General features: G+C 36.1%; 1 protein-coding gene across 4 annotated transcripts in view; it reads left to right on the top strand.

The window, feature by feature from the left end:
• The window catches only part of Cntln (centlein), a 327261-nt gene that overhangs the window by 7230 nt on the left and 295752 nt on the right, over positions 1-24279 (top strand). The gene's annotated exons all lie outside the window — the stretch shown is intronic.

The following is a 24279-nucleotide window of genomic DNA, read 5'->3' as shown; positions in this document are numbered from 1 at the left end:
GAATTTCATTATATTTCCTAAATGAGAAGCTAAACATATGGATGCCTTTCTCTTTTCTTTTCCCTTTTTTTTATTGGAATCATGATCATAAAATCTGAACATCATTTTTGATAACTTGAACTGTATTTACTTTTGGAGTCTCTGGCACTGGCATTATTCCTATTGGCTGGAATTTGACTTGTTAAAATCTGTGATGCATACTTAACTATGTCCTATTTTAGTATCCTTGACTGTTGTAGACTCTTAAAATGTGTAATCAGTTTCTCCTCATGTTGCTGATATGCTAATTTATCAACCAGGTTTCTCCTTTTGATGATCAGAATTAAGTCCTTTGTTCAAACATTGGTTGTTACTTCTTCAATCATCTTGAGATGATATGTGATCTGTCTCCCTTTATTTTTTAATTTGAAGCAGGCCAAGCTTTCTAGGGAAGGTCTTGGGACTTCAGTTGTCATTTCTGTGATTCTTCTTCCTTCTCCTTTTATTTGTGAGTTTATTTCAACTTTTTAAAAACTGTTAATTTGTACTTTCTACTTGGTTGAGGAGAAGCAAATATTAAAATATCATGAGGCCATTTTCCTCATCATTTATAATTCCTTTTAATATTTATAATATACTTAATGTATATTTTTATAAGAGTGTATATACAAAATTTGTATTTTATAAAAAAATACACATTTTAGAGGCAGTTACTTAGAAGCCTTTCGTGTATATTGAAATAACATGTATAACATGTTACACATGTATACACATGTATAACAGGATAACATGTATTGAAATTTTTGGAGATTACTGTTTTATAGCTGTCATTTTCAAAATTCATTATACCCAAGATGTACTTGGACAATTTAACAAAATGTAGCTTTGTCAGGCTTTCTCAGTCTACTTAATCTCTATTGGTGGAGGTAGCTCAGTGGTAGGGTGCTTGCCTAGCATGTTTCAGGCTCTTGATTTTTTAAATTGGAAACCTATAGTTGCATTTATAATTTTATGACTATGTAAATGTTTATTTTTCAGAAAACCATGTAGTATGTTTGAATCCATTGAGAAATGAAAATTGTATGGCTCTCAATCTGTATCTTTCAAAAAAATATTCTAAATATCAAAGTCAAGAAGATTATGGAAAGAACCTATTACCTGACCCAAAATAATTAATTACCATTAATTACCCAAACAAAAGTCTTGATTTTCCTGGACAATATTTTTCAATATCTAATTTACCTTATTTGTACTTTCTTTTATAAAGACTGCCAATATTCTTTGTAAGACATTAGCCTAATGGGCTAAAGATATTTTTCCTTGGGTTTTTTGCCTTAAGGTGTGGATTTGGACCAGTTGCTTTCTAAACCTACTCTCAGCTATCAGCCTAGGTTTTCTTTATTGTACACCTGCACTTACTCTGTAGTTTCTAACGTCTTATATCTTCCTTTTCCTTTAGGTTGGATTATTTTTTCAAGTGTTCCCTCAAAAAGAATGTGCTGGTGGTATATTTTCTGACTTCTTATATGTCTCAAAATGTTCTTTTGCCTTTATGTTTGCTTAATACTTCAACTGAATACAAAATTTTATGTTCATGTAGTTTCCCTTGGATTTTTGAAAGCATAGCTCTGTTATCTTATTTCAGTATAGCATTGTGCTACTGTTAGAAATACCAAGGTGCCACAAGAAATCAGACATGTGCTTGATAGTGGGTGAGTAAAGCAAACTTTTACTCTTGCCAGAAGGGTTTCCTACTGGAATCTGGGTGGCAAGTGCACCTGGGTGGGCAGTCTGCCTGCTTATATTCCTAACACCTAAAGGCAGTTCTGTCCTTTACTCTGATTGGAGGAGTTCAGGGTTATAATCTATGCAATTGGCTAATTTTAAAATTGGGGTGGACAAAAGGAAGGACTATAATTAAAATGGCTGTAATTGTATCCAATTAAGACTATATTCTGAAAATGGGCCACCAGACTTTCTATTTCTCACAAATCTCTGCTTTTTCTATTTTACACCTTTTGGCTTCATTTTCATTGTAACCTTTGGTATTGCTATCCATTCTAGATATATTAACTTTTTGAGGTAGAAATTGCCCATGGTAAGGAATTCTCTGCTTTTTAGCAGTTCAGATCCCCATCCTGGTGATTAGGAGCACTTGGTAAGGTCCTTTCCAGATCACTTGAAGCTTGTCTCCTTTTTAGGTCTTCATTAAAAATCAAGTCACCAGGCTGGAAGTGATGAATTGTAAACTCTAGATTCTGAGATTCCTCAGAGATCACTCTTGGGAATGTGTGAGAAGCCTCTTGACTCTTCTGTCAGTGGTGCCATCTACTAGGATGGTTCAGAGTCTTGCTGACTGCATGCTGTTTCCCTTAGAAGCACCAGAGACATTTCCTTCTCCTATTACCCTTTTTGTTACAGAATGTGCATTGGTTGTTTTCCTCTAGGGTCCTCTCAGTTCCCCTGATCAGGAGGTCAGTTGACTCACCAGAGTTGTAGAGCCCTTAAAGGGATCCCATGATTCCCTGGGTCCTGACTGACTTTAGAGGGCAAGGGCCAAAATACTGGATACCTTTTCCTTGAACCTTTTACTTCCTTGCATTTGATTTCTAAGTTTTGGTTTTAAACATCTAGCAGGTGAGTTTTACCAGTAACTTTAATATCTGTAATTTTATAGTTATCCCTTCCATTTAACTGAGGTTAGTATTAGCACTCAAAGTCAGCTTATATCCTATTCTGCCCTATAGGTGATGGCCTATTATCTCAAATTAACTCAGATTCTTCTGTAGGAATACTTTTTCAAAACATAAACAGGCAAAAGTTATGAAGGTCTATAAGGAAAATACTAAATGAAATATATCTATAAGACCAAAAACATATTCAGTTTGTTTAATAGTGTTGAACATAATTTCTATAATAATACTACATATTTGGTATCTATTTTGCCTCCACAAAGACACATAAATATATCAAGTCAGTTACATATGAGACCCTGTACAAATTTTACTTTCTTTTAAAACTCTCTTATAATTTTACATAGCTTTAATAATTTACCCAAACCTTTACTTAATTTTGTATTATATCCCTTGGTTATTTTGAGATCACAGAACTCTTTATAACAAAAATCTATCTTTTGAACACAACTTTAAATACTCTAAGTCTAGCCTACTTTGGAGCCATCCTAACATGGAGCAGGGTGTGAGGCAGAGACTTACCTCAGGTAAGGCAGGGCTGTTGACAACACAATACAACATTACATCTGAAATATAAGTCAAACAGAAACTAAGAGAGCTCTTAAATTTTTTTGTGGAAAAAGTGGCAAAAAGTTTTTATGTTCTACATTGTGGAACATAAACAAACCAGGTTCTCATTACTTTTCAAAAATACATTTAAATTTCCATCCCAGTGTAAAGAGTAACACAAAGTTTTATATATAACTTATTGATGAAAAGTTATTTTTATCCAATTATAAAATATTAAATAACATACATAAATCTCAAACTAAATTTATTATTTCTATATAAGTCTGAAAGAGACTACTACTATAGACAACTCTAGTTTCGAGAATAACAGCCTGGTAATGTATTCCTAAGCTTTACATTTTAAAATACTTGTATATTTCATCCCAGGGGAGGGATCATACAGTCTGGCATACACAAAATCTGTGCCTTAATCTTTTTTCTCCTAGGTGACATTCAGGGGTTAGAGCCAATTTTGATAACACATACATGATAAAGACACAAGAACCCATGACATAGAATACACAGGTTAAAATAAAGCATGTCACAGATTTTTACAGAATGACTCAGACATGAAAAGGGTTTTTGCATTTGGGACCATTAAGAATAGAGTCTGCCAGCCATGTGGAATGTTGAAATCAAAGGTTCAGATGGCCATTCATCCTCCATGGGGACAGATATACTTCCACCATTATTAGTTTACTTACCTGCTCAGGACTTTTCAAAGGAAAAGAAGATTTGTATATATAGGATCTTTCCATTGTTCTTCCTTGTCCTTAGACCTGGAATTTTAAAAAAAATATATTTTTTAGTTATAGGTGGACACAATATCTTTATTTTATTTTTAAGTGGTGTTGAGGATCAAACCCAGTACCTCACACATGTTAGGTGAGTACTCTACCTCTGAGCCACAACCCCAACTCAAGACCTAGAATTTTTATTGACCATTTTCTTCTTGTAGGTTCCTATAAACACCGGTGTGTTCAATCCCCCTTAATGGGAATTTCTTACCCCCCTCTTTCCCCATCCTGTTCTCCTGAATGTGGTCTCATGTTTCTAAATAGAGGCTCATTCACACTCACACAACCTCTGGGATATTCCAACCACTAAGGGAATACTTGTCTCTTGAGCTTGAGAATAGATTTTCCTGCCTTCATTTGTACACAGGGTTTTGCGGTCACCAAGGGGCTTGCTTGCTCCCTTTCCTGCAGTTGTCAGTTCATATCAACTAGGGTCCATTGCTGGTCCCAGGGATCGTGGTTTCCTCCCCTGTTTCAAGGCCACTGCACCAAGGCAGCAAGACATGTCTCCTCTAAGGAAGGGGGATTCCCATGAACCCTAGGCAATATATGGAACACCATGTTGCGTCAAATTTATTTGAAGTACCAAGTGCAATGAGACCTGCTTGCAAGTGGGTGGGCAAGGCAAAAACTTACTCTAGACAGAATGATGTGCTACTAGAACTGCTGGCAAGAGCACCTGGGCTGCTTATAAGTGTGCCTGCTGCTCATTGGAATTCAGGGTTATAATCTACACCATTGGCTAATTTTAAAACTGGGGCAGGCAAAGGGAAGGTCTGTAATTTAAATGACTACAACTATATCCAATTAAGGCTGTATTCTAAAAATGGACTGTTGGACTTTCTAGTTCTTACACTACAAACGATCCCAGTGCCAGTGTGATTCTTGTTTATTTCTAGATATTCATTTGAGTCTTTCAGGATTATCTCTTTATGTGTAATATTGTGAAATTTCAATATTATCTGTTTATTTTAATCTCTAAAAAATCTGTTTCAGCTTTTTGTAGGACTTTTTAATCTCAAAACTCAAGATTTTAATTGAGAAAATATTCTTTTATTTATTTATTTATTTTTGGCATTGTTTTCTTTTGACACTCATCAGAGGTTGAAACTTCTAGCATTAGCCTCCTTTATCTTTTTTCTCCAGTTCTATCCTGATTGGTCTTTTTACTTCATCTTCCATTATAAAGTGAATTTTTTTTTCTATTTGCTTTATGCTGTAGTCTGAATGTTCATATCCCACCCAAAATTCATGGTGAATGACCATATTATCCTGATTGTTTGAATGCCTTATAAGTTTTTCTTGGAAAGTGGACATTTTAGATTTTATATTATAACAAATCTGGTTACTATTCTTCTCCCCCATCCCTGGGCCTGTTATTGTTATTTCCAGTGTAATCTATTTTAAATGGACTTTTCAATTTTTCTGATTGTAATGTTTAAGTTCTTTCTGTTTTTTTTTATTTTATTCATTTTTAAGGGTAATTTCTATTTGTCTTTCCTAGTCTTTCCCATTGATGTTGATGATTTTCTTTAAATGTATGACAATCTTTTATTGACCTTTAATGTTTTTGTATAAAAGTCCATATTGCTTTATATATGTATGTTACTCATTTGAGTTTGCTTTGCATTTTTTTATTGAGTATAAATAGTGTTTACAGTCATTTATATTTACTCCAGATATTATTCAGTCATTACAGTCTTTTCCATTTATTAATAGTAGTTGAGTTCTATGTCACTGCAAACACTGAAGTAGCAAATACTGAACCATTACCCCTGTAGGAAATACAAGGTTAGGTTCTTGTGAGCATTCGGTCACAACAATTTTGTGAATGGTTGAACATATAATCTTTCTTCATTTGTTTCCCTTTAAAGATACCTTATTTGCTATTTATTGTTTATTCATTAACAATATTAATTGTTTATTCTCTTTGCCCATAGCACTAGAACTTAGGCCTTACCAAACTTCTCTAACAAACTCTTTTCTATCTAAGGTATATCACAGCCTTCTTTCACTTAGAAACAATAGACAGCAGTTCAGCACTACTCTTGATTATCCTTTTAAACAGTAAAATCATCAACAGAAAGTACAAATATGTGTAAAATATGATATTAAGTAGGCCATGAAAAGGACCCTTATATTTACATTATGACAGCTAAAAAAAGAAGGCAGATTGTCACTATTTGACATCAACTGAGAACATGTGGATTGGATGGCTCAAATTTTTTGATACTCTGTGCACATCTGCAAAACTGTTGTATTGACTTTGGTGTTAAGAAACAAATTTTAGTGTAGGCAAGTTCAGAAATTCTGAATCTGCAAATAAGAATTGATTATCTCTAAAAGAGTTTTCTTTTTAGCATAATGATGATATTATTTTCATACTTAGAATTCTGTAGTTAATTTCTGTTCTAATTAAATATCTGTTCTAATTAAATATCTAATATTTTAATTGCAGATTTCTTTGTCTCATACTTTAAAAAAAGTTTGTTTGTAGGAGGATCCAAACTCAGCCTACCTTCCTGAATGTATAGTGTCCTTTTCTTTCTTTTTTGTTTTTAGTATATCTCATGAGTTTTAACACCTTCATCTTTCCTTTGCTACTTTTCATTTGTCAAGTGACTATTTTCTAATATAGTATTCTCACTTATTTATTTTTTCACAAAACTTTAAAAGTATTTTAAAGTGACTTCTCTATGGTTTACTGTATATAACTTACCAGAATAAGCCTCAGATTAAAAAAATTATTAGTTTATTATAATTGTTTATTTGTACATGAATACAACATACTTTGGTCACTTTCATTACATAATTAGCTTCAACTTTATTGAAACTTAATTCTGGTGTATATAGAAATATAGGTGCTATATGAATCTATTCTCCTTCACCCTTTTTTTGTGGTTGCATTTTTGCTGTATATATTACATTTATTAATGTTACATATGCATTGTTTGAATTATTGCTTCATCATCTTTAGTCATTTTCTTAGTACAGTACAGCTTTAGTTCTATCTCTTTTGTGCTATAACTGGCAAATGTATTATGCACATTATCTTAATATATGTTATGAGCCAATTAGTGCATTATATACACATTTTATGAAATTGCTTTTAAAATTAGTTAAGGGAAAAAAGGAGAAAAACATACATTTAAATTATCTTTTATCATAATTCCATGATTACCTTTACCAGTGATTTTTTTTTTTTTTTGGTATGGATGCAAATTACTTTCCGAGGCAACTTTTTGAAGTTTATGTTTTCTTTTTAAATTTATTTCTCTTTTTTTGATATTCTCCATTGTGGCATTATCATCATACCTTCCTTTATTTCTTTTTATTTTTTAAATTTTAGTTGTAGATGGATACAATCTGTTATTTATTTTTATGTTGTACAGAGGCTCAAACTCAGTGCCTCATACATGCTAGGCAAGTGCTCAACCACTGAGCTATAACCCCAGCCCTTCCTTTATTTCTTTAAACATTTTTTGAAATTTTTTTTTCTGATGAATCCAACATGTAGTCTCTCTCCTTGCTAGTTTCTGTTGCCTTTTTTCATTGGTATACTTTCATATTTGATTCTTTGTATGCTGTGTAAATTTTTCTTGGAATGTGGACATTTGATATATTATATTGTAGCAGATCTAGTCCTAGTCTCCTTTGCTCAGCACAGGCTTGTTATTGTTATTTCCTTGTTTAATTGCTTGGTGACTGCCTGGATTACTTTAATGAAATCTGTTTACTTTCTTACTGTGTTTAGAGTCTGATGTTATTCCTGAGACAGGTACAAATTTGGGGATGTCCACAATCACACTGTCATGACAGTGGTTTTCCTAGGGCTCTCTTTTTTCTTTCCTTGATGTATCCAACTATTAAACTCTACTAATTGCCAGTGGCTGCTTGTTCAATTGTTAACATTGCTCTAGGACTTAAATTGCTCTATGAGCCAATTCTTTCAATATGTGGTTCTTTTGAAGTTTCTCAGTTTGGTGTTTGACAGTTTTTCCACCCCTGAAGTGCTCTTCCTAGTTGATTCCTGCAAGCTATCAGGCCTACAGTTTAGCTTATATCTTGTATCTGCTCCCAATTATACCCCCCAAGAGTACCCCAAGCTTGAACCTCTCTATATTGTGTTGCAAATGAAGTAGTTTTTCTTGGGAGTACCTGGGATTGAACCCTGGGGTGCTTAACTACTGAGCCACTTAGTCTCACTAAGTTTCTGAGGCTCAAATTTTTTGATACTTTGTGCACATCTGCAAAACTGTTGTGAGTATTGACTAAGGCTGGCTTTGAATTTATAATTCTCCTGCCTCAGCCTCCGGAGCTGTAGGATTACAGGCATGCACCATTTTTTTTTTTTTTTGAAAAGAGTTTAGGGCCTGTTTCTCATCCTGCTTCTCTCTCCAGGCCAGATTGCTGAGCCAGGGTGCTATGGATAAGACAAGTATTAGGTGGTCACACTGTAAGTATGATAGCTCTGTGGAGGGGAAGCAGCTCTGAGACTCTTGGTTTGCTTTTACTGGTGTGGAACCATTGTGTCACAAGTAGGGCAAAGTCATTTGGGTCTCAATGTGCTGCACTCAAGGTAAAGATTTTATTCTTTAAGTTGGGGATGGCTGGAGAATGAAGTTCCCATCTCTCAACTGTACTTGAGTTAGACTTCACCTTAATGTCAGTCAGCTGAAACAGAATAAAAAATACTGTTTTTTTTCCTCCTGGGAAGAATGCCTTCCAACTGGGAGCTAGGCGGAAGGAGACCTGCGTTTTTGGCTATAACTGTCTGGAGTGGAGTCTTCACCCTATTGTGCTGGAAGGGCACAAGAATGAAAATGGTCTTAATTCAGGTACCACAGATACTTTCCTTTCTTGGTGAATTTTCATAAACAGGTATTTCTTTATTTGCTGTAGGTGGTTATTTTTGTTTTTGTGATTTTCACCAGTTTAAATAGGGAGTGAATTTAGGGAAATTTTTACAGTGTCATGTCCAAAGTTCATCTCAATGTTTTAAGCTGCTAAATTTTGGGGTAATTTTTTATCCAGATGTAGATAACTTATATATTGCATCAAAAGATATATCTGGCGGCTGGGATTGTGGCTCAGTGATAAAGATGCTGGGTTCAATCCTCAGCACCACATAAAAATAAATAAGTAAAATAAAGATGTTGTGTCCAACTACAATTAAAAAAATATTATAAAGAAAGAAAGAGATATAACCAGGGCTGGGGATTTAGCTCAGTTGGTAGAATGCTTGCCTCCCACACATGGGTTTAATCCCCAGCACCCCCCGCCCCCCACACACAGATATATACAATTGCATTTGTGATGAATATTACCAAATCATCAATTTAAGAAGTTGTACCAATTTATACTTCCATAAGAAGCCCAAAAAGGTGTCTGATTTCTCTACATCCTAGACATTGTAAGCAAAAATAACCAAAATGGGAGCAGACATCAATGGATCAGCAGTGCATTTTATTGAGGAATAGAGTCAATCAGTTAGCACCAGAGGGGCACATTTTTGGGGTAGAAAATGGCAACTGGTTACAAGAGAGGTCTGGTTTTAATAGGTTCTAATGAGAGTTAATCATAGCAATCATAGCAGAATGTTTAGTGTGACTTAAATCATTAGAGACTTGGGCAGTCAGGAAACTAGTTGTGTAGGTTCAAAGCCTAAATCAGGAACAGTTGTAAAAGTTTGAAACCCATTGTTACTGGGATGAAAGTCCAGAGCCTGGAGCTCATTGTTTGCCTTCTCCACCCAGGACTCATGGTTTCTGGGAAAGGATGAAAGTCCAGAGCCCAGAGCCTATTGTTGGCCTTCTTTCTCCTGGGAGTTGTTATTCCATATCCTTCACACTTCATATTTTTTAAAACAAATTGTTATTTTTGCTCATTTGAAAGGTAAATAATATTCTGAAATAGTTTGCACTTGGGTTTCTCTTATTTTGTATTAATGAAATCTTAGAGACATTTTATATTATTCTCTGGACTTTTCCTTTTATATAGCTTTCTTTATCCATTTCCAATTCATGTCCTAGGGTGCCCTTCAAACTCAGGATATTACATATAGAACTTATTGGCTTTTCCTTTTGAGTTATTTTACTACCTAACTTTCTCACTACCATAGACATGCCATTTTGTTCCTTTTCTTTAACTTTCATGTCTTGAGGGTAATCTTTGATACCTTTTGGTCTCTTTTTGAACAGAAAATCAATTCCCAAGCTCAGTCACTTTCTCTTTTGCAGTGTCACTCAAATCCTGTAATTCCTCTGTGTCCTTAACTTGTAAATCCTCTATCTTGGCTCTTAGTATCTCAGCTCTGAACATCTTATTGATTTCTTCTTTAAAATCAGTTTTGTTTTACATCTTCACATTGAGATATAAGACACCAAAGAAAATAATTTGTAAAATTCAAGTTAAAGTTAGTCATTTGAAATTTTAGGACTTTTTAAATGGACATCTGGAGGAAACTTGTAACTATCAGGATTAGATGCCTAGGGGATACCAAATGTTGCAAGGAAACCAGACTTTGAGATTTGGATATCCATGGCCATAATTAAAACAGATATGGGTACTACGTTTACTCACTAAAAAATATGAATTGAGTGTCCTCTCATTGTCAGACACTGTGCTTAACTATTAGAGTACTGTCAAGTGGTAAAAACATTTGAAGAAAGGTGTAATTTGTAATGGAATCTGATAGGTACTATTGAAACCCAGAGTTTCTCTGCTCGTGCTGGTGGGTGGAGTCTGCAAAAGCTGCAGGCCTCTATAGCCTTCAGTGTAAGCAACTAATCAAGGCATGCCATGTTTGCCTGCATCAGCGCTTAGGGTCACAGCTGGAAAAGCTGTATTCTTATCCACTACTCTCAAGTGCTGTATTACAGCTCTTAATGGTGGGGTATGCCCTCTAGTATTATAGCAGACCACATTACTGCATCACCAATTTCTTTCTGTTTCTTTACTTGAAAATCCAAAGGGTGAAATTCACGGACAATGGAAGGCAACAGTGAAAGGAGTAGGATTTATTCAGATGTGAAGAATAGAAACATAATACTCTCAGGGTGAGAGGGGACCTGTTAGTAGGTTGCCACTTGAGTAAACTAATCATGTTTTGGAAACCTACCAATGCCACTGGTTCAAATTTATGTTAATCAGGTTTTGGAAGTTATCAACACTCTTGATTAGCCCCACAATCTCCATTTTGTTCTGTCTCTTCTTCTATTCACTTGCTGCTCATTGGGCCTGGGCTGGATTGCTGCTGGGCAGCAGATCAGCAAGCTCTGGTTTGCATTGGCTCTGGTTCCCCACACATCAGGCCTGCACTGGTATGGTGGGCTCAGCTGCAGTCTCTGTTTACAACCCTTGGTCACACCTGACTAGACTTCCCAGGCTATCACTCTGCTGCTTTTCCTGGGACAAGGACTTGGAATCATTGCCTTCTCTAAAGAAGTGCCCCTACCTGCCATTGGGTGAAAAAGGGCATTGACTACTCTGGCTACTTCAGGCTGAAAGGGGGTGTTGAAAGGGGAGGGCAGTTGAAGTCTTTCTACAGAGGCCTGTTTAAGGGCTCCCAGGAGAAGGGGGAGCTTTGTTTTAGAATCTGTAAGACCATTTGTAGCTTTGGCATCTCATATATCAGGATAGTACAAAGGTTCTTGGTGGTAGTTGGCAGTTGAGTGGATGGGGCATACATAATGTAGGGATCATATTAAGACAACAGTAAACAAGACAGCAAAGTATTATTTTCTGTAAATAATTAGCACGAAGTAGTCACTGTTATTAGCCAGTCCCTGAAAACTATGAAGACAGTGACTCATTAAACTGTAGAGAGGGGCTAACATGTTAGTGGAGGCCATTCCATTTACAACTTTGGAAACATTAGCAGAGTTGAGATACACACACACACACACACACACATTTATATATATCACATTTAGTTTTTATAATGTCTTAGTTATCCTCTTGAGCTACAGTTAAAATATCTAATGCCATATTTTTTCTCTAAGACAGCTTTTTCCTTAATGTTACTTTCTTTGATAGAGGGATTGCTTTAACTCTGTCATGTAGGGTTCTTTTGGAAAAGTTGGCGAGGAGTTTCATGTGTCACATTACATTTTTAGAGGGATAAATATGGGGGCTATATGATTATGCCAGTGAAGCATAGATTGAGCTTACCCATGTATGAGGATAGAAAAATTTGTAGGTCTTAAATTGACCTACAACAAACTTGTGAGGATGACACAGCCTTTTGTGATAGATATTCAGTCATTCCTGTATAAGAATCCTTTCATTATGACCTCCCAGTCTTATTTTTGGTAGGGCTGACACAAGTTATGTCTGACGTTATATTGAAAGAGCCATTGTCTTTTCTTTCTGAAAGTCCATGCGTGAATATGCCTTCCTTATAAACTCTCTTGTTGGGTTTAAGACCCAAAATTGACCTTGTTCTTATTTTCTTTTAAGAGTTCAGATTTGTCAGGTGTTACTGTTGAGAACTTGTGGGACAACTCTTGGATCCTGCAGCTTTCCTTTACTAGTTATGCTGTCTGCCAGGATGGTTCAGGGTATTGTTACCATACATGGTGGCTTCCTATGGAAACATCAGGGTCATTTCCTTCTTCAATTATGCTCCTCTTTACCTAATGTGCACTGTTTTTTTTTCCCCTTTTCTCAAGTATTCTCATGATCCTTTATAGTTGCAGGGCTCTTGGATGAGTCCTGTAATTCCTGTGTGTGGCTGACCTAACAGGCAAGGGCCAAAATATTGGCTGTTTCTTTTTCCTTAGTCCTTTAATTTTTTTGACTTTGGTCTCCAAGTTTTGGTTTTAAATGCCAGGCAGGCCAGTTTTAGCATTCTTAAAGTGGGAGTAATAGGTTTTGACTTTAATGTCTATAATTTTATAGTTACCACTTTTGTTTAATTAGGGTTCACATCAATATTGGAAGTCAGCATTATATCCTATCTGTGCTATAGGTGGTGGCTTATTGTCTTAACTCAGATTGGTTTGTTAGAATACTTCTGCAAAATACTGACAGGCAACAGTTATACAGTTTTATAAGGAAAATACAAAGTGATCAGAAGCAGATTTATTTTCTGATTTACAAATACATGTCTTTTACATGATAATAAACCCTTTATGAACTCAAAGCAAGCATATATAAGCCAGGTTTTAAAATGGTAGTATGGGGTGATCCAACATGGCGGCGGGCAGAGAGGCTGCACTTTCACTGTACTCCCAGTGATGGGGGCATAAAGTTGCAAGGATAACTCTTGGATCCTTCCAACGGAGATTCTCCTAGCAAAATTCCATTGAAGAGAGACCGCCCGGGAGCTACTAGGATTTTTTTAAAACGTCTACGTGACCCGGACGAGCGGGACCCTGCCGCTAGACGCGGAGTACCAGATTCACCTTCCACAGTCCGCGCACCGCGGGCACTGCTGCAGATCTGTCCACCCGCCCGCAGCAAAAGTGACTGGGTCCTGCTAGATGCCGAGACACAGCTTGGCAGGAAGAAGTCTTTAGCCAAGCCCCCACGACGCAGGAGCTGAGGCGAACCGGGCCGGACCAGTTTCACCCCTCCCCTCGGACACTACAGCAAGGAGCCTGGGGCCCGCCATAACTGAGAGGTGACGTCATCGGAGTTCGGCCGGCGGAATTCCTTCCCAGCAGAATCCACTTTAGCAGGTGCGTGACTTCCCATACTGATACAGGCAGCCAGGAAACTTCATTGACTTCTCAGGGGTCGTGTCCGTAGGGAAGCAGAGGGGATCCCAGACCCCAAGGCCCCCATATCACCAGCGGTGACCGCCAGGGTCTTAGCCGCCAGTTTACCACAGCACTGGGGCTTAAAAGGGACACACGGTGGGGCTGCAAGTGTAACTAGACCTCTGGAGAATCACTTATGGGGAACAGGACCTGGTTGGCAGGCTGACAGGAGGAAGGGGGTTAAGAGCTGGAGAAGTGAAATGGCTCGGGACTGACAAGTCTGAGAGACTCCCAGGAGACGCCCTACAGAGATAGCTCTCTGCAGCTACAGAGCAGACGCTCCGCTTGGAGGGCACAGCTCCACCTACTGGAAGAGAAGAAGGAGGATCTCCAAGACTTTAATTTATTTTTTATTTTTTACTTTTTATTTTTATTTTTATTATTTTTATTTTTATTTTTTTTTTGTTGTTGTTGTGGTTGATGCTGCCGATATATTTTTTTTCTCTCTCCTTATTCTCTCCCTGATCCTTTCCCCCCTACTCTTTCTCTCTTTCTATCCCATTTCAAGTTTTATTGTTCTTTTCATTCCCCTCTAATCTATCTCTCCCTCCATCCTTTTATCTTTTTAACAGCACCTTCATCCCCTTACCCCCCAACTCTCATCCCAAGCATTACATCTTCCATTGCGTGTAATTGTCTAAATGCAAATAGGTGAATATCTCGAGGCTGTCTATAAGACTCCCAAATACCTAGCTACTAACAACACCCTGATCCAATTGCCCGGTAGTATCCACCTTCAGTGGAGCAATCTTCTAAAGTAGCCAAGACATACTAACCATCGTACCACCAGAGCACCTAACCTAAACGTATAGACCTAAGAACAAACAGCAAAACATTATATGCATACAGAACCTAGAAGCCTTATATGAATTGAATGAATCTGCTTTAAAGCACAACAAAGCCCAACATTTCTAGGCATAATCTCCCAACACAAAAGAGAGACAACAGAGATATACAAAGCCAAAACAAATGTATAGGAGAAAGCAGTTACAAAGCAGTCAAACAGAGCTGGATAGCAACGTGAACAATATGAAAAAACAAGGGAAAAAAGGGTTACAAACAATGCAGGACAATCTAAATGTACAAGAGGACATAGCAGAAACAGAAACATGGACAGGGAAAGAAATCAAGGCATACCTAATTCAGATGGAATGGAATATTAGAGAAGACATGAGACAGCAAATCCAAGCATTGAAAGTATATTTTGAAGAGGAACTAACCACACAAATTCAATCAGTAAAGAATGAGCTTTATCAGGAGATAGAGGTGTTAAAAAAAAATCAAGTTTTAATCATAGAAATGCAAGAATCCGTAAATCAGATTAAAAGCGCTAATGAGAATATTACAAACAGACTAGATCAAGTAGAAGTCAGAACATCAGATAATGAAGACAAAGTTTATCAACTTGAAAAGAATATAGTTAACACAGAAAAGATGCTGAAATCTCACGAGCAATCTATCCAAGAGATATGGGATCTTATCAAAAAGCCAAATTTGAGAGTCATTGGGATAGAAGAAGGCACAGAGAATCAGTCCAAAGGAATGGATGGCTTACTAAAGGAGATAATACTAGAAAACTTCCCAGAGATGAAAGATGGAATGGATTGCCAAATCCTGGAAGCTTACAGGACCCCAAACATCCAAAACCATAATAGACCAACCCCAAGACACATAATCATGAAGATAGCTAACATACAGGACAAGGAGAGAATACTAAAAGCTACGAGAGAAAAGAAGCAGATTACATTTAGGGGTAAACTAATTAGGTTAACGACTGATTTTTCATCACAGACTTTGAAAGCGAGAAGATCCTGGAACAACGTATTTCAAACACTGAAAAATAATGGATTCCAACCAAGAATACTGTATCCAGCAAAACTAAGCTTCAGATTTGACAATGAAATTAAAATATTTCACGATAAACAAAAGCTAAAAGAATTTGCAGCCAGAAAACCAGCACTGCAAAACATTTTGACCAAAATATTACAAGAAGAGGAACTGAAAAATAGCGCCCAAAACTAACAGTGGGAGCTATCTCAGTAAAGGGGAAGAAAAATAACCAAAGAGGGAAAACTAACCAATCTAAAATAAATAAATAAATAAACATGACTGGAAGTACAAACCATATTTCAATTGTAACCTTAAATGTTAATGGCTTAAATTCACCAATCAAGAGACATAGGCTAGTAACCTGGATTAAAAAAACAAATCCAACAATATGCTGCCTTCAGGAGACTCATATGATAGAAAAAGACATTCACAGACTGAAGGTGAAAGGTTGGGAAAAATCATACCACTCACATGGCCATCGGAAACAAGCAGGAGTGGCCATTCTCATATCGAATAAAGTCAACTTCAAACCTAAGGTAATCAAAAGGGATAAAGAAGGACACTATATACTGTTAAAAGGAACCATCCACCAACAAGACATAACAATTATCAATTTATATGCACCAAACAATGGTGCTGCAACGTTCATAAAACAAACTCTCCTCAAGTTCAAGAGTCAAATAGACCACAACACAGTAATTATGGGGGACTTCAACACACCACTCTCGCCATTGGACAGATCCTCTAGACAAAAGCTGAACAAAGAAACTATAAAACTTAATAACGTAATCAATAACCTAGACTTAACAGACATATATAGAATATATCAACCATCATCAAGTGGATACACATTCTTCTCAGCAGCACATGGATCCTACTCAAAGATAGACCATATATTATGCCATAGGGCGACTCTCAGTAAATATAAAGGTGTGGAGATAATACCATGCACCATATCTGACCATAATGGAATGAAGCTGGAAATCAATGATAAAAGAAGGAAGGAAAAATCCTGCATCACCTGGAAAATGAACAATATGTTACTGAATGATCAATGGGTTACAGAAGATATAAAGGAGGAAATCAAAAAATTCCTAGAGATAAATGACAATTCGGACACAACATACCGGAATCTATGGGACACAATGAAAGCAGTTTTAAGAGGGAAATTCATTTCCTGGAGTTCATTCCTCAAAAAAAGAAAAAACCAACAAATAAATGAACTCACACTACATCTTAAAACCTTAGAAAAGGAAGAGCAAAACAACAGCAAATATAGCAGAAGACAAGAAATAATTAAAATCAGAGCGGAAATCAACGAAATTGAAACAAAAAAAACCATTGAAAAAATTGATAAAACTAAAAGTTGGTTCTTTGAAAAAATAAATAAGATCGACAGACCCTTAGCCACGCTAACGAAGAGAAGAAGAGAGAGAACGCAAATTACTAACATACGGGATGAAAAAGGCAATATCACAACAGACACTACAGAAATACAGAAGATAATTAAAAAGTATTTTGAAACTCTATATTCCAATAAAATAGAAGATAGTGAAGATATCGATAAATTTCTTAAGTCATATGATCTGCCCAGATTGAGTCAGGAAGACACACACGATTTAAACAGACCAATAACAAAAGAAGAAATTGAAGAGGCCATCAAAAGACTACCAACTAAGAAAAGCCCAGGACCGGATGGGTATACAGCAGAATTTTACAAAACCTTCAAAGAAGAATTAATACCAATACTTTTCAAGCTATTTCAAGAAATAGAAAAAGAAGGAGCTCTTCCAAATTCATTCTACGAGGCCAATATAACCCTGATCCCAAAACCAGACAAAGACACTTCAAAGAAAGAAAACTATAGACCAATATCTCTAATGAACTTAGATGCAAAAATTCTCAATAAAATCCTGGCGAATCGAATGCAAAAGCATATCAAAAAAATTGTGCACCATGATCAAGTAGGATTCATCCCTGGGATGCAAGGCTGGTTCAATATACGGAAATCAATAAATGTTATTCACCACATCAATAGACTTAAAGATAAGAACCATATGATCATCTCCATAGATGCAGAAAAAGCATTTGACAAAGTACAGCATCCCTTTATGTTCAAAACACTAGAAAAACTAGGGATAACAGGAACTTACCTCAACATTGTAAAAGCTATCTATGCTAAGCCTCAGGCTAACATCATTCTAAATGGAGAAAAACTGAAGGCATTCCCTCTAAAATCTGGAACTAGACAGGGATGCCCTCTTTCACCACTTCTATTCAACTTAGTTCTTGAAATACTAGCCAGAGCAATTAGACAGACAAAAGAAATTAAAGGCATAAAAATAGGAAAAGAAGAACTTAAATTATCGCTATTTGCGGATGACATGATAATATACTTAACAGACCCAAAAGGGTCTACAAAGAAACTGCTAGAGTTAATAAATGAATTCAGCAAAGTGGCAGGATATAAAATCAATACGCATAAATCAAAGGCATTCCTGTATATCAGCAACAAAACTTCTGAAATGGAAATGAGGAAAACCACCCCATTCACAATATCCTCAAAGAAAATAAGATACTTGGGAATAAACCTAACAAAAGAGGTGAAAGATTTATACAATGAAAACTACAGAACCCTAAAGAGAGAGATAGAAGAAGATCTTAGAAGATGGAAAAATGTACCCTGTTCATGGATAGGCAGAACTAACATTATCAAAATGGCGATATTACCCAAACTTCTCTACAGGTTTAATGCGATGCCAATCAAAATCCCAATGGCATTTCTTGTAGAAATAGATAAAGCAATCATGAAATTCATATGGAATAACAAAAGACCCAGAATAGCAAAAACAATACTAAGCAGGAAGTGCGAATCTGGAGGTATAGCGATACCAGAGTTCAAACTGTACTACAAAGCAATAGTAACAAAAACATTGTGGTACTGGTACCAAAACAGGCAGGTGGATCAATGGTACAGAATAGAGGACACAGAAACCAATCCACAAAATTACAAATTTCTTATATTTGATAAAGGGGCTAAAAACATGCAATGGAGGAAGGATAGCATCTTCAACAAATGGTGCTGGGAAAATTGGAAATCCATATGCAACAAAATGAAACTGAATCCCTTTCTCTCGCCATGCACAAAAGTTAACTCAAAATGGATCAAGGAGCTTGATATCAAAGCAGAGACCCTGCACCTGATAGAAGAAAAAGTTGGCTCCGATCTACATATTGTGGGGTCAGGATCCAAATTCCTTAATAGGACGCCCATAGCCCAAGAGTTAATAACAAGAATAAACAAATGGGACTTACTTAAACTAAAAAGTTTTTTCTCAGCAAGAGAAACAATAAAAGAAGTAAATAGGGAGCCTACATCCTGGGAACAAATCTTTACTCCTCACACTTCAGATAGAGCCCTAATTTCCAGAATATACAAAGAACTCAAAAAATTAAACAATAAGATAACAAATAACCCAATCAACAAATGGGCCAAGGACCTGAACAGACACTTCTCAGAAGAAGACATACAGTCAATTAATAAGTACATGAAAAAATGCTCACCTTCTCTAGCAGTCAGAGAAATGCAAATCAAAACCACCCTAAGATACCATCTCACTCCAGTAAGATTGGCAGCCATTAGGAAGTCAAACAACAATAAGTGCTGGCGAGGATGTGGGGAAAACGGTACACTTGTACATTGCTGGTGGGACTGCAAAAGGGTGCAGCCAATATGGAAAGCAGTATGGAGATTCCTGGGAAAGCTGGGAATGGAACCACCATTTGACCCAGCTATCGCCCTCCTCGGACTATTCCCTGAGGACCTTAAAAGAGCATGCTATAGGGATACTGCCACATCCATGTTCATAGCAGCACAATTCACAATAGCCAGACTGTGGAACCAACCCAGATGCCCTTCAATAGATGAATGGATAAAAAAAATGTGGCATCTATACACAATGGAGTATTATGCAGCAATAAAAAATGACAAAATCATTGAATTTTCAGCGAAGTGGATGGCATTAGAGCAGATTATACTAAGTGAAGCTAGCCAATCCTTAAAAAGCAAATGCCAAATGTCTTCTTTGATTTAAGGAGAGCAACTAAGAACTGAACAGAGGAAAAGAGCATGAGGAAAATATTAACATTAAACTGAGACGAGTGATAGGAGGGAAAGGGAGAGAGAAGGGAAAGTGCATGGAAACGGAAGGACACCCTCATTTTTATACGGAATTACATATACAAGGTTGTGAGGGGAAACGGGGGGAAGGGAGAGAATGGAACAACAACAGATGAGATAGAGAGGGAAGATGAGAGGGGAGGGGAGGGGGGATAGTAGGGGATAGGAAAGTCAGCAGAATACAACAGTCACTAATATGGTATTATGTAAACATTGTGAATGTGTAACTGATATGATTCTGCAATCTGTATTTGGGGTAAAAATGGAAATGCATAACTCATTTAAATCAAATGTATGGAAGATGAAAAAATAAAAAAAAAAAGTTCCTTAAAAAAAAAAAATGGTAGTATGGCCCTTTTATGACAGATACAATGTGTAAAAGACAGTACTTACTTATTACTTAACTCTATTAGATCTAAGTAATCAGATGTCCCTTCTAAGAAACATTTAAAATAAGCATTTACAATAAACATTATTAATCACATTTATGTTAAATCTAATTCATTCATCAAAAATTTTTTAAAAATTTGTTTTAATTAGTCATATATGACAGTAGAATGCACTTTAATACCTCATATATAATGGAGATTTTCCCCTTGTACTTTTGAGTAGCTTGGCTAAGTATTTATTGATTTTGTTTATTTTTTCAAAGAAACAACACTTTATTTATTTTTTGAATTTTTAAAAATTTCAATTTCATTGATTTTGGCTCTTATTTTAATTATTTCCTGTCTCCTATTGATTTTGGTGTTGATTTGTTCTTCTTTTCCTGTGACCTTGAGATGTAATGTTAGATTATTTTTAGGTGACTTTCTATTCTTTTAATGAGGACCTCAATGGTATGAACTTTCCTTTTAGAAATTCATCATACTGTTCCAGAGATTTTGATATGTGTATCAGTATTCTCATCTAAGTCTTTTTTTTTATTTTACCCCTGATTTCTTCTGCTATCCATTCATCATTCAAAGTGTATTATTTAGTCTCTAGATGTTAGAGTAGTTTTTATTTTTTAATCTTTCCATTGATTTCTCATTTCATTCCATCATTATCTGATGGAATGTAAGATATTACCTCTATTTTTCTGTGTGTTGTGTAGAGTTGCTTTTTAGCCTTATGTATGATCTATTTTAGAAAATGGTCCATGATCAGAAAGTCTATTTAGTCATTGATGGATGATTTATTCTATATATGTCTGTTAAGCCTAAATTATTAATTTTATTTTTTAGTTCTATAGCTTCTTTATGTAGTTTTTGTTTGGAAATCTATCCAGTAATAAGAGAAACATGCTAAACTCATCCAGTATTGTCATGATATAGTTTGTTTTATTCTTGATATTAAAAAGGGTTTGTTTGATATACACAGGTGCTCCATTGTTTTCAGCATACATGTGTATGATTGTTATGTCTTGGTATTGTATTATTCCCTTAATCAATATGAAATTACCTTTTTTCTTTTTTTAAAAATATTTTTTCAGTTGTAGATGGACAGACTATCTTTATTTTATTCATTTTTTTATGTGGTGCTAAGGATCGAACCAAGTGCCTCATGCATGTGAGGCAAGTGCTCTACCACTGAGCTGTAACCCCAGCCCATGAAATGACCTTCTTTATCTATTTTGATTAACTTTGTCTTGAAGTCTACCTTATCTGATGTGAGGATGGAAATCCTTGCTTTTTTATGTGATCGATGTGACTAATATGTATTTTCCCCAATTTTAACCTTCAGTCTGTGGATGCCTGTGCCTGTGAAGTGAGTCTCTTGGACACAGCATCTTGATGGTGTTTTTAAATCCAATCTGCCAACCTATGTCTTTAGATTGATAGAGTTTAGGCCATTTACCCTTAGTATTATTACTGAGATATGATTTTTATTCACTGTTATTCTAATTTATTATTTGTATTAGTTTCTCCTTTGTTTGACTATTATTCTAGTGTAGTTTTTTCCTCTGCTGGTTTTAATTTTATTTTTTATTTGTTCTTCATGAAATATTCTATTGAGTATGTTTTGTAGTGCAGGCTTCCTAGTTGTGAATTCTTTTAACTTTTGCTTATTGTGGAAAGTTTTTATTTCATCTTTAATTCTGAAGCTTAATTTTGCTAGGTTTAGTATTCTTGGTTGGCATATATTTTCTTTTAGATCATGGTGTATATTATCCTAAGACCTGCTGACTTTTAATGTCTGTGTTGAGAAATCATCTGACATCTAGATTGGTTTACCTCTAAACGTGACCTGTTGTTTTTCTCGAATAGCCTTTAAAATTCTATTCTTATTCCATATGTTAGGCATTGGTTTTGTCAGGTTTTTTCATTGTTGTGACTAAAGGATATTACCAGAACAATTGTAGAGGAGCAGAAGTTCATTTAGGGCTCACAATTGCAGACATCTCAGTCCATGGATTGACAGCTGCATTCCTTGGGGCTCCAGGTGAGGCAGAACCTAGTGGCAGAAGAGTGTGGCCAAGGGAAGCAGCACATATGCTGATCAGACAGCAGAGAAAGACTCTGTTCATCATATACAAAATATATACCCCAAAGCCTCACCCCCAAATGTTTCAGTTTGCCCCCAGTATCCCAACCACATTCTACGCAACTTCAGTTATCACTTAGTTAATACCATCAGGGGATTATTCATTGATTAGGTTAAGGCTCTCATGATCCCATGATTTTTCCTCTAAACATTGCATTGTCTCACACATAAGCTTCTGGGGGATACCCCACATCAAGATCATAACAGGCATTTTCATAATAATATGCCTTGGTGTGGGTCTGTTTTTGTATGTTTGGAGTCCTGAATGCCCTTCTATAATTGATTTTCCATTTCATTTATGAGATTGTGCAGTTTTTTAGTTTGTATTTCAGAGCCTTTATCTATCCTGATGAATAAGTTTGGCCTTTTCATATTATCCCATATTTCTTTGTAGTTCTTTTCATAATCTTTTGATGTCTTTTCTCCATGGTCAGTTATATTTTTAAGAATATATTTTGTCTTCCTTGCCTGAAACTCTATCTTCCAAGTGGTCTAGACTGTTGGTGATGCTTTCCATTGAATTTTTAATTTGGTTTATTGTTTTCTTCATTTCAAGGATTTCTGTTCGTTCTTTTTCAGAATCTTTATCTTTTTGAAGTGATCGTCACTTCCTGAATTTTTTCTCTGGTTTCACTCCTTACATTATCTTTTCCTCACAGATCAGTTGAACTATGAACTGTATAAATCCTTTCTCTGACGTTTTCTTCCCTGTGTTGTAGATTGATTCTCCTATTGAGATATTTTAGTTTGTTTGGGATGGTTTGTTGCCCTGCTTTTTAAATATTTTTTATGTGTCTACCCATTTGACTCTGTTGTGGCAGAGCTCCTACTCTATGAACCTATAGTGTTCTGAATGTTTCTAGTATCTCACAATTTAGGTAGAGAAAAATAATAATAACAGCCAAGCAAATAATATACAGTCTTAAACTACATATTTAGCCCCTATTATGATATTCAGAATGTTAATGGGCACAATAAACAGCAGTGGTATAGTAAGCAATTGTCAACAGTAAAAATAATAATTTGCAAAAGGGTTTGCCATTTTTAAAGGTGAGCTGGGAAAATCCAGAAGAGATGTAGGATGTGATGACTATGGGCTGGGGGAGGAGAGAAAGTAGAAGTAGAAAATTAAAGGAAGCATGAGAGAATAGAATTTTGTTTTAGCAAAGGAAAAGAAGATTAGACAAATGAAAAACAATACAAAAGATTGTATGTACTAATCAAAATGTACTAATTAAAAACCCTTGACCTCAAAAGATGGAGTTATGAAAAATAACTACCTTCAAAAAATGTGAGAAATGAGAAAAGTGAGACAAATATGTATATGTATAAATATTCTTTTGCCATTCATTCAGTATGCACGCAAAAAACAATCAACAAAAGAGAAAGGGAAAGAAGAGAGAAAAGGGAAAAAATGAAATCAGGAAAAAATTGAAAAATAACAGAAAAAAGTTTTTGATGAAAAACTAAGAAATTATTTCCATTCCAGTGGACTTTAGGTATAGGTAGGCCCTAGATGCTCTGTTGAATGGAGATTGGGCTGAGGATTTTATATCAGTACACTTCCAGAGCCTGAAGCTGCCAATCCATGTTGGGAGTCTATACCCAAGTTGTCTACTCTGTATTTCTATAGAGGAGCCAGTCCTTAGTCACCCATGGATCTCATCTTTCCTGGCTTTGGGCTAAGTCCCCAAGCGCACAGTCACTCTCACCTACCTGATCAAATTCCCAGCCCACCTCAGCTGGCTGTGAGCCACCAGACTCAAAGGGTGAGAGGGACCCATGATCTCTTGGGACTCAGTGACCCCTTTTCCTCTGGGTAAAACTCTCTGCACTTGAATTTCTCATGGTTTCCTAGGCACCCTCTGAGTTATGTGGTGGGCCTCTGCTGAGTCCAAACTTCTGAGTCCCTAAGCTATTCTGAAAGTCTAGTATTAAATTGAGGTCCCAGCTTAGATTAC

The sequence above is a fragment of the Callospermophilus lateralis genome, chromosome 2, assembly GCF_048772815.1.
Source record: "Callospermophilus lateralis isolate mCalLat2 chromosome 2, mCalLat2.hap1, whole genome shotgun sequence".
NCBI lineage: Eukaryota > Metazoa > Chordata > Mammalia > Rodentia > Sciuridae > Callospermophilus > Callospermophilus lateralis.
This window is presented reverse-complemented; position numbering and strand designations above follow the sequence as displayed.